We start from the raw sequence: 12,771 nt of genomic DNA, 5'->3' as shown, positions 1-12,771 counted from the left end.
CTCAACTCCATAGGGACATACCACAGTGCATGCCTGTTAGCAACTTAATTTACTTGCTATTTCATTGACTTACCTCAGGACAAACATCTCTGAATGAAAAAGCAAACCACTAGAGCTGGCAACTCTTCAAAGGCATCTAATTACAAGAATAAGTTGTATCATCTGAGGCTATGTTCCCCATTTTGGCATTTGCTATTTATCAACAAGGTCATTTAATTCTGGGTAATCACACTGGCTTTTTATTTTGGGTAGAATACCATTTTTATATTAAAAAATTTAAATTTAGTTTCTGGTTCCTATGTAAGAAGCTTCAAAGTTGCCACTCTGTCCTAACAACAAGTAAAAAACTGAAGAAACTGAAAAATCAACAACTCTTCTTGGATCCATAAGAGAGGGGAGAACAGGGGGTTCAGGGAGAACCATTGCCCCCAAGATGGAAGAAACAGACAGGAGAATACAGGGAGTCATGGCTTAGCAGAGACTCAGCAGAAACCGTCTCAGGAATTAGAGCTGGAGTAGAAAACCTGAATTGTAATTGATGAGTTGCTAGATGCACAGTGTGGAAAGTTTGAGAGTTAAAAATTCCAGGGGGACCTGGTAATAGAGAGACCCCTGCAATATTGTGAGATTTATCTTCTGGAACTGGACCAGATTCCCACAGTAAATATTAAAGGAAAATCCCTTGTGCTTCCAGCCGGGAGAAGAGGTAAAGAAACCGTCTTGAAATATACTAGAACACCCTGTTCTCAACAAATCCTGCCCTCGGGGAAATTAATTAACCGGAACCTAATCTTCTTGGGGATTATCAGAGTTTAATTGACCTGGAGCAGGGAAATTACCAACTCCAGCTGGCTCTAGTCTTCCATTTGGGAGAAGGGAAATATTCGGTTTCAGCCTACTCCAGCCATCCTGGTCCATCTAAGGGTGGAGAAAACAACAAAAGAAACTCTCATGTAGTTTACAGTCTAGAGGCATAGACTCACTAAAAGACTGAGACCTAATCATAGGACTATAGAATGCTTCCCCTCCCCTTATACTTACCACATTATTAAAGGCCTACTTACAACAGTTCCTTTTACCTAGTACATCATGTCTGGCCATCAAGAAAAAGTTGCAAGTTAGGGACTTCCCTGATAGTCCAGTGATTACGAATCTGGCTTCCAGTACAGGAGACACGGGTTCAGTCCCTGTTTGGGGAACTAAGATCCCACATGCCGTGGGGCAGCCAAGACTGCGTGCCACAACTACTGAGCCCCAGAGCCACAATGAAGAGCTTGCGCACTGCAATGAAAGATCCCACATGCCGCAATGAAGATCCCATGTGCCACAACTAAGACCTGAAGCAGCCAAATAAATAAATAAATATTAAAAAAAAGAAAGAAAGAAAAATTGCAAGGTATGCCAAGAGGCAAAAAAACACGATTGGAAGAGATAGAGGAAGGATCAGAAACAGACATGGTAGGGATATTGGAATTATCAGACTGGGAATTTAAAACAGCTATGATTAATATCTAAAGTCTCTAATGGATGAAGTAGACAGCAAGTGAGAACAGATGGGCAGTGTAAACAGAGACATGGAAATCCTAACAAAGACCCAAAAAGAAATGCTAAAGATCAAAAACACTATAACAGAAATGAAGAATGCCATGCCTTTGAAGGCTTTTTGGTAGACAACAAAATATCTATAGACTGTGAGACAACTACAGAATTTGTAACATATGCATAATGGGACTATCAGAAGAAGAATAAGGAGAGAAAAAAAACCCAGAAGAAATATTAATATTTGAAACAATGTTGACAGAAAATTTCCCTAAATTAATGTCAGACACTACACCTCAGATCCAGGAAGCTGAGAACACCAAACAGAAGAAATGCAAAAAAAAAAAAAGAATATAATTTTCAAACTGTACAAAAGTAAAGTATAAGAAAAAATTCTGAAAGAAGCTGGGGGCGAGGGGGGACAGAAACACCTTACCAATAAAAGAACAAAGATAACAATTATAATTGACTTTTCCTCAAAAACCATGAAAGCAAGAAGAGAGTGGAGTGAGATATTTAAAGCATTGAGAGAAAAAAAGCCTACCAACCTAGAAATCTGTACCCAGATAAATTAGCCTTCAAAAGTGAAAGAGAAATAAAGATTTTCTCAGACAAAAATTGAGAGAATTTCTTGGCAGTAGACTCGGCTTGCAAGGAATGTTAGATGAAATTCTTTAAAAGAGACAGGGAGAAAATTATAGGGGGAAACCTGGATCTACATAAAGAAAGGAAGAGCATAAAAGAAAGAACAAGTGAAGGTAAAATAAAACCTTTTATTCTTAATTGATCTAACAGATAACAATTTGTTCAAAATATAATAATGCCAGTGATGTATTTGATTACTTATGTATGTGTATATAACTTATTTATATATATATATGATGCTTGCCCTTCTGTCAGGACCAACTAACCCATGTTCAGCTGCTGTTCACGTAAAACCCTTCTCAACTCTGGCCTTCAGAGTTCTCATTTGAATACAGGCATACCCTGGAGATATTGAGAGTTTCCTTCCAGTCTACCACAATACACTGAATATTGCAATAAATCAAGTCACACCAATTGTTTGGTTTCCCAGCACATATAAAAGTTATGTTTATACTATATTATAGTCTATTAAGTGTACAATAACATTTTGTCTTAAAAACAATGTACATACCTTAATTAAAAAATAATTTATTGTTTGAAAATGCCAACCATCATCTGAACCTTCAGCCAATCATAGTAGTAACATGAAAGATCACTGAGGGAATTCCCTGGTGATCCAGTGGTTAGGGCTCCATGCTTCCACAGCAGGGGGCACAGGTTTGATCCCTGGTCGGGGAAATAAGATCCCATGTGCCCCGCAGCACAGCCAAAAAAAAAGGGAAAGATTACTGATCACAGATCATCATAACAAATAAGATAACAATGACAAAGTTTGAAATATTGGGAGAATTAAAAAGCGACACAGAGACATGAAATAAGCAAATGCTGTCAGGAAAACAGTTCTAATAGACTTGCTTGACATAGGGTTGCCACAAACCTTCAATTTGTAAAAAACACAAATTGCTAAATGCAATAACGCAAAGTGTAGTAAAACAAGGTATGCCTGTATTTGCACCTGTGGCAGCTCCACCCAAGCCTGCAACCTAGGCTTCAAGGCTCACCACCACAGCCCTCCTACACTGCAGCTTAGTGTCCATGGTATGGGGGTTGGGGGACGTGGGGGTCCCACCTGCTCCCCCAGGGTCTTGTGCATGTCACTGACTGCCAGCAATGGCCAGGTATGGGCCCTACACTCCAGCATCACCCATTTTCAGGGCTAGTTGATTCATCAGGTGAGTTGCTACACAGTCCTTAGTGGATTCTGACTTCCATGACCACTGTCCTGATTTTTATTTGAATAGTTTATTTCTGTTAATGATAGGGTATTTCCTCAGCAAATTCAAAAAATTAATTTCCTAACAGTGAATGATAAGGTAAATCTAGAGAAGTTAACCCATAGCATTATCTTGAAATTTCAGGAGAAATTTATGTACGTAAGTTTATATATATATACTGAAGTTATATACATATGCATACCTAGTCACATATATACGTATATTTGATTATGTATGCTTATATATAAGTGAATGAATGACCACAGTGATACAAGGAACAGGAAAGAGGAATTATTTTGTTATAAGATATTTACACTACCCATGAAATGGTATAGTGTTATTTGAAACTAGACTTGGATTAACTGTCAATGTACATTGTAAACTCTAGGGCAACCATCAAAAGAAGTAAAAAAAAAAAAAAGAAGTATAACCAATATGCTAAGAAAGGAGAGAAAATGGAATCATATAAAATGCTCAATTAAAATTATAAAAGGCAGAAAGAGAGTGGAAGACAAAAATATGAACAAAAAACAAGGATAACAAATAGAAAACAGTAGTGAATATGGTAAATAGTATTCTAACTATATCAATAATCACTTTGAATGTCAGAAAGTGAAAAACAGATTGTCAGAGTGGATCAAAAAAACAAGACCCAACAGTATTCTGATTTCATGAAACCCACCTTACATATAAATAAACATGTAGATTAATAATAAATGGATTGAAAATGATATACCATGCTAACAGTAAGCAACAGAAAGCAAGAGTAGCTATTTTAATTTCAGAAAGAGTAGGCTTCAAGGTAAGGAAAGTTATCAAAAATAAAGAAGAGCATTATATAATGATAAAGTGATCAGTTATCCAGGAACACATAACAATCCTTAATGTGTAGGCACCTAACAACAGAACTACAAACTAAGTAAGACAAAAGCTTATAGAATTGAAAAAAGAAATAGATGAATTGAGTACCATAGTTGGAGACTTCAACAACACTCTATCAGAAAGGAACAGGTATAGCAGGCAGAAAATTAGTAAGGATATAACTCGATTAAACAATACCTTCAACTACTGGATATAATTAACATCTATAAACTACTTCATCCAACAATAGCAGAATATACATTCTTCTCAAGCTCACATGGGGCACTGACCAATATAAACCATATTCTAGGCCAAAAGCACATCTTAACAGATTTAAAAGAATAGAAATCATACAATGTCTGCTCTCAGAACACAATGGAATTAAACTAGAAATCAAGAGCAAAAAGATAACTGGAAAATTCCAGATTCCAAATATGTGGAGATTAAACAACATACTTCTAAATAACACATGGGCCAAAGAAGAAATCTGAAGAGAAGTTTAGAAATATTTTGAACTTAATGAAAAGGAAAACACAACTTATTGAAATTTGTGGGATGCAGCAAACAGTGCTTAGAGGTACATTGTGTGCATTAGAAAGGATTAGAAAACATGAAAAGAAGAAGTATATAAAATCCAAGTTTTCACTGTAGGAAACTAGAAAAAGAAGAGCAAAATAAATCCAAAGTAAGCAGAAGGAAAGAAATAATAAGAATTTAAGAAGAAATGAATAGAATTGAAAAGAAGTCAACAGAGAAAATCAGTGAAATCAATATCTGGGTCATTGAAAAGATCAATAAAATCAATAAGTCTCTTGCCCAGCTAACTAAGGAAAAAAGAAGGACATAGATTTCTAGTGTCATATATGAAAGAGGGGACATCACTGTTGATCCTATGGACATTAAAAGGATAATAAAGGGATACTGTGAACAACTCCATGCCCACAAATTTGATAACCTAGATAAAATTGACCAATTCCTTGAAAGAACTCACATAAGAAAAAAATCAACAATCTGAAGAGGCCTATATCTATTAAAGAAATTGAATCTATAATTAATAACCTTACAAAATAAAAACAGGCCCAGATGTGTTTACTGGTGAATTCTACAAACATCTAATGAAGAAAGTATACCAATTGTCCACAATCTCTTTCAGAGGATAGGAGAAGAGGAAATACTTCCTAACTCATTCTAAGAGGCCATTTCCCTAATACTAATACATTCCCCTAAAACAAGATAAAGACACTACAGGAAAACTATAGATCAATATCTCTCATGAACATGGATGCAAAAAAAAAAAAAAATATATATATATATATATATATACACCATGACCACAAGGGTATGTATGCAAGGCTAGTTCAACATTCTAAAATCACTTAATGTAATCTATCACATTATCAGGCTAAAAAGGAAAAATTACATGATCATATCAGTAGATGCAGAAAAAGCATTTGACCAAATCTAATGCTCATTCATGATAAAAACTCTCAATTGATTAGAAGTAGAGGGGAACTACCTCAACTTGATAATAAATATATACAAAAACTTACAGTTAACATCATACTTAATAATTAGAAACATGAAACTTTCTTGCTAAGATCTGGTATAAGGCAAGGATGTCCCTGCTCACCAACGTTTTTCAATATTATGCTGGAAATACTAGATAACAGAATAAAACAAAAAAAAAGAAATAATAGCTATAAAGATTGAAAAGGAAACGATAACACTGTCTTTTTTTCTACAGATGACATGACTGTCTATGTAGAAAGACATCTAAAAGAATCAACAACAACAACAAAACTCCTCCAATGAATAAATGGAATTTTAAAACAAAAACATAATATCATCTACATTAGTACCCCAAAACTTGAAATAAAGTATAAATATAACAAAATATATGCAAGATCTATATAAGGAAAACTATAAAACTCTGACAAATGAAATTAAAGTAGAACTAAATAAATAAAGAGATATTAGATGTTCATGGATAGATTCAATATTGTCAAGATGTCAGTTCTGTCCAACTTGATCTGTGGATTCAGTACACTTCTAATCAAAATCCCAACAAGTTATTTGTGAATATCAACAAACTGATTCTAGAGTTTATGTGGAGAGTCAAGAGACCTAGAACAGCCAATACAATATTGAAGGAGAAGAAGAAAGTTAGAGGACTTACACTACCCAACTTTAAGACTTACTGTAAAGCTACAGTAATGAAGACCACGTGGTGTTGGTGAAAGAATAGACAAATAATCTATGGAACAGAGAGCCCAAAAATAGACCCCTATAAATAAAGTCAACTGGTCTTTGAGCAAAGGCAATATAATGTATCAAAGGTAGTCTTTTCAACAAATGGTGCTGAAACTAGACATCCACATGCAAAAAAAAAAAAAAAAAACCTAGACAGATTTTATACCCTTCACTAAAATTAGCTCAAGATGGATAATGGATCTAAATGTAAAATGCAAACTATGAACTAAAAGATAACATAGGAGAAAACCTACATGATCTTAGTTATTGTGATGTCTTTTTTAAATACAACACCAAAGGCATGATGCATGAAATAAATAATTCATAAGCTGAACTTCATTAAAATGAAAAGCTTCTAGAAAGGCAATGTTAAGAGAGTGAGAAAACAAGTCACAGATCGGGAATAATGTTTGCAAAAGATACATCTGATAAATGACTGTCATCTAAAATATTCAAAGAACTCAAACTCAAAAATAAGAAAACAAACAACCCTATTAAGGACCATAACACCTCACCAATGAAGATATACAGATGGCAAATAAGCATAAAAAATGCTTTACATAATATGTCATCAGGGAAATACAATTTAAAACAACAATGCGATACTGCTACACACCTATTCGAATGACCCAGATACAAAAGTGACAGTGCCAAATGCTGACAAAGATGTGGAGCAAAAAGAACTCTTACTCACAGCCAGTGGGAATACAAAATGGTACAGTCATTTTGAAAGACGGGACATTTAGTAAGTGAAAGCTTAAATAAACTGTGGTGTATGCAGATAATGTTATATTCTTTAGCATGAAAAAGAAATGAGCCATCAAGCCATGGAAAGACGTGGAGGAAATGCATATTTCTAAATGAAAGAAGCCAATCTGAAAAGGCTACCTAAAGTATGATTCCAACTACATATATGACATACTGAAAAGGCAAAACGATGGAGACAGTAAAAAGATTAGTGGTTGCTAAGGGCTGAGGCAGAGAAGAGATGAATAGACAAAGACAGGATTTTTTATGGCAGTGAAAAACTCTGTATGATACCATAATGGTGAATACATGTCATGATATATGTCCAAACCCATAGAATGTACACCGAGACTGAACCATAATATAAACTATGGATTTGGGGTGCTGTGTCAATGTAGGTTCATCAACTGTAACAAATTTACAACTCCGGTGGTGGATGCTGATATTGGAGGAGGGTATGCATTGTAGAAACAGGGTATATATGGGAAATCTCTACACCTTCCTCTCAATTTTTTGTGACAAAAACTGCTCTTAGAAAGTGTCTTAAAATCTAAAAAAGATAGTAATTTAAAGAATAACCTCCATAATATAAACTGAAAGGAATAAAAAATAAAGAATAATAGAAAATAATATTCAGAAAAATATATCAATAAAAAGTAAATGTTTTTACAAATAAATAAACTTATAGAAAAAGATCAGATTTGTGGTTACCAGAGGCAGGGTCTTGGGGAGAGGGAGAATTGGATGAAGATAGTCAAAAGGTACAAACTTCCAGTTATAAGGTAAATAAGTACTTGAAATGTAATGTACAACAAGATAAATATAATTAATAATTAACTCTGTTCTGTGTTATCTATGAAAGCTGTTAAAAGTAAATCTTAAGTTCTCAGCACAAGAAAAAATGTTTTTAAAATTTTTAGCTATCATTTTTCTATTTCTTTAGTTTTATATCTATATAAGATGATGGATATTCACTAAAATTTTGTGATGTATATAAGTCAAATCATTCTACTGTACACCTTAAACTTATATAGTGCTGTAAGTCAACTATATCTCAATAAAACTGGAAGAAAAAAGAGTAAATATTTTTATAGAAAGGATACTTACACATTGTTCTTAGAAAGCCATTTAGTGATAGAGATTCATAAGGTTCTTCATATGTTCTGCTCATGTATTTCCTATTTTTGAAATCTAAAGAAATCAAATGATCAGAATATGAAAAAAATACATATCACAGATACATCACTACTATTATTGAAAAATAAAACAACCTAAGAGTTCAATAATATTTGATAACTTAAAGCAATCTATTATCTAGCCATAGGATGGAATATTAATCATGTTCAACTTCTATTTACACTACAACAGCCATGAAAAGTATAGTGAATTTTTTTTATTGGGGTATAATTGATTTACAATGTTGCATTAGGTTCAGGTGTACAGCAAAGTGAATCTGTTATATATCCACTCTTTTTTAGATTCTTTTCCCATATAGGCCGTTACAGAGTATTGAGTAGAGTTCCCTGTGCTACAGAGTAGGTCCTTATTAGTTATCTATTTTATATATAGCAGTGTGTATGTGTCAATCTCAACCTTCTAATTTATCCCTCCCTCCTTACCACCCACCCCGTAACTTTAAGTTTATCTTCTACATATGTAACTATTTTGGTTTTGTAGATAAGTTCATTTGTAGCCTTTTTTTAGATTCCACATATAAGCGATATCATATATTCATCTTTCTCTGTCTGACTTACTTCACTCAGTATGACAATCTCTAGTTCCATCCAAGCTGCTGCAAATGGCATTATTTTGTTCTTTTTTATGGCTGAGTAATATTCCATTGTATGTATGTACCACATCTTCTTTATCCATTCCTCTGTTGATGGACATTTAGGTTGCTTCCATGTTCTGGCTATTGTGAATAGTGCTGTGATGAACATTGGGGTGCATGTATCTTTTCAAATTATGGTTTTCTCTGGATATATGCCCAGGAGTAGGCTTGCTGGATCATATGGTAGCTCTAATTTATTTTTTAAGGAACTTCCATATTGTTCTCCATAGTGGCTGTACCAGTTTGCATTCCCACCAACAGGGTAGGAACATTCCCTTTTCTCTACACCCTTTCCAGCATTTATTGTTTGCAGACTTTTTGATGATGGCCATTGCATAGTAAATGTTGATAAGTGAAAATACAAAGTAGCATAGACAATGTGAGTAGAATTATTTTTAATCTATAAATAGAATATCAAAACGCTAATGATAATCCATCTATGCATCAGATATTAATTATCTATTATATTTCCAGCATTGCATTACCATGAACATTTATCTTTTTGAATTTTCTGTTTTGAAAATAAAAAAGAAAGACAGCACTTGCAGGGTTTAGTATAGGGACAATGGAACTAGAATCATAATGATCAACTTTAGGCTGTGGTTTTGAGACGCCTCTACTGAACTTTCCTACTATTAAAATCCTGTTTAATTCCCTTTTCTCCAAAGTATTGTACCAGATGTAGCTGTGTAAGATGATTGTTATTTTTCTTAAGCATTTCATAGAATTCACCTGTGAAATCTTTTGAGCTTTGTGTTTTCTTTGTGGATATGTCTCCTACCAAAAAATTTCATTTCTTTAATAGATATAGGAGTATTTTTAGTTTTTGTTTGATTTTGTGTCAGTTTTATCAAGTTGTATTTTTCAAGGAATTTATCCACTTAAGTTACAAATTTGTTGGAATAGAGAGATATGTTCAAAATACTCTCTCACTATGTCTGTAGGATCTGTAGTGTCTGCCATTGGTGATATGGGTTTTTTTTTTTTTTCTCTCTCTCTTTTTTACATTCTAGCTAGGAGTATCACTTTATTTTTCTATTTTCAAAGAACTAACTTTTGTCTTTTTTCATTTTTCTGTATTTTTTTAATGTTGATGTGTAGAGTTTCTGGATTTTGTTATGTTACTCCAAAGAAATTTTATTTTGTTTTGTTTCATTTACCAAGAGATAACTTGGTTAGACTCAAACTACAAAATCTGTCTATTGGGTAAAAACTGAAATTTCTGTATAGTTTATGTATCCTTAGCTCAGCTATTTTGAGCCTACCCCATGCACACATATTTCTGAAGTCAGAATCTAAAGACAGAAATATAGCATCCTCTCCCTCATTGTGTTCTTTTAGAGATTCTCCCGTCACTTTTCAGAAGCTGTAGTTGCCCCAAGTTCTAGCCTCTGAATCTTTTTAAAACTGGAATTTTATTTTAGTTTTTTTTTTAATTGGAGTTTTAGCTTTCCCACACAGAGATAACATGGTCATTCCTCAAGTTAGAAGCTGTAAAAGAAAAAGAAAAAAACAAAACAAATGCAACATCTTACTCTGTGCCACGGCCCTTTTTCAATATCAAATTGCTTTGAGAATCTGTCTTTATGTGTTAAGTTTTTGTATTTTGTGCAGTGTTTGTAATTGTTATTGACGGAGAACTTACTTGTTCATGATGAAAATGGAATTTCTTCCTTTTTCCTCTAGAGAAGTTCCCATCTTCTTTAGAGGACTTTCTTACTCTCTGGAACACACTGTCCCATATGCATCTTGTACCTTCCCCATCCCAGCTTGGGAGGCAGACATTTAAAGAGCCCTAGACATTTTTACTGAATAATGGTATTTACAAACCAAAATCTTGGGGCTGGATATATTCATTGATATTGGAGTGTTATTGTACATGAGTATATTGTACATGAGTATATGTACATACATGCATGAGTATATGTACATACATGCATGCTTATCTATTTTCATATCTGTTTATTTCTATTTTTAAAAAACACATGTTTTCGTATTGACACCACCGTGCCACTGGATTCATTCTCCAAAAGTGAGAATGTTCCTTCTGCCTAACCTGGGTTCTTTGACTCCTATAAATGGAAAGTGTTTGGGGAAAAGAGTGAAAGAGTAAGGATAAAAAGGAGAAAGAAAGGAAAATGGAAGGAAAAATGAGGCAGGAGTCCAGAAGCAGTAGAAGAAAGGAAGCAGTAAGCTTTTCAGGGAAATTTTATTAAACCATGATATAAAATAATTATTACAAGCTAAATGCTTGGTTACATCCCACAACGGTGATGACACACTGCTTGATAATATGATGTGGAGCAAAAGTATCCTTATAACTATGGCTCAGAAGAGATTACTGGACTATTCTTCTGTGTATCTGGTAAAGATGGTCACTGGAAGATAGAAAAGACTAAATTTCCACATTTTAAGTACTCCAATACAAGGTTTCATGATTTCAACTAAATGTTATAATCCAGATGGGCGGAAACTAGATTAGAATTTGCACAGAGCTACTGAGTTATCTGGTCTGTTTAATTTAATAGTCCATTCTGGACCCTACTTTCACCTCAGAAATTTAGAAATCTAAAAAATTACTGTTAGGGAAGTTAATAAAAGTAGTCTTGTTCAGGCTTCAGAGGCAATAAATAATAGGCCTTTGAACAGAGACCCTGAAAAGGGTTACATGCCAAACTGCTGACTAGCAGAAGCCGCGAAAGTAGGTCTTGAAAACCAACAGATAAGGAAGGGAGCAAGTAAGTCTGGCAGGTCTGGAGAACCAGCAATGGGAGTAAGTCGTGAAGCATCCTGGGCCCTGGGAATCTGGCCAGTTCCCGGAGATCAGCGAACATTCTGAGATTTATGATTAGAATTTCAAGCATTTAACATAATAGCCAGAGCTGCACATTTGCACATAAACTGATGATTATTAGCTTGCGGCTTGGCGATAAAAGCAAGATTCCTTTGGAGGACACTCTGAAGTCTCACCCATGGAGTGGACGCATGGCCCGGGACCTTCCCAACTGGGACTCCAGATTGCTGTTCCAGGGAATTCCCAGCATTTTTTGGATCTAGATGAAGTTCTCTCAAGTTGGTGATGTATGCGCTTCTATCTCTTTATGTATCGCTTGCTCTTCCAAACTGGTTATGCAAATTTTCCCAGGTTGATGATGTTGCTTATTCTCTCAATTTGCTGTTGAATGTTCTCTGTGGCGACGTAAGTTCTTCCAAATTGAAGATGTATGTATGTATGTGTGTATATATATATATATTGCTTGTCCTTATACTGTAACCTACTACTAATATAATAAATTTCCTTTTTTCTTGCTTATTGAAGTGTGGAGTGGTTATTTTGCCAGTGAATCCTCTGAACCTGAAACCGAAAGTAAGTCTTTCAGCAGAACATAAATCTTTCGGCAAAACAATTACCTACAATGTAAGACAGATTTTTTAAAACAAATGCATAGTTCGCTCTTGGTTTTTATAAATAAGCCTTTGTTGTGTGTCTCAGAAGGGGAATACAATTTCCATTGATTTTGTAACTATTTAAAGGCCTGTGAGGTTTATTTTAAAGTGAGAAAGAGTGAAAAGAAAAACAAAACAAAAAAACGCCACCCTATTTAAAGGTGCTATATATTTCCCCAGTAGAACCCAAACATAATTTTGATGGAAGGGATAGTTGTCTGATAAGGCAAAGTATCA

Source organism: Balaenoptera ricei, chromosome 8 (assembly GCF_028023285.1).
Source record: "Balaenoptera ricei isolate mBalRic1 chromosome 8, mBalRic1.hap2, whole genome shotgun sequence".
NCBI lineage: Eukaryota > Metazoa > Chordata > Mammalia > Artiodactyla > Balaenopteridae > Balaenoptera > Balaenoptera ricei.
This window is presented reverse-complemented; position numbering follows the sequence as displayed.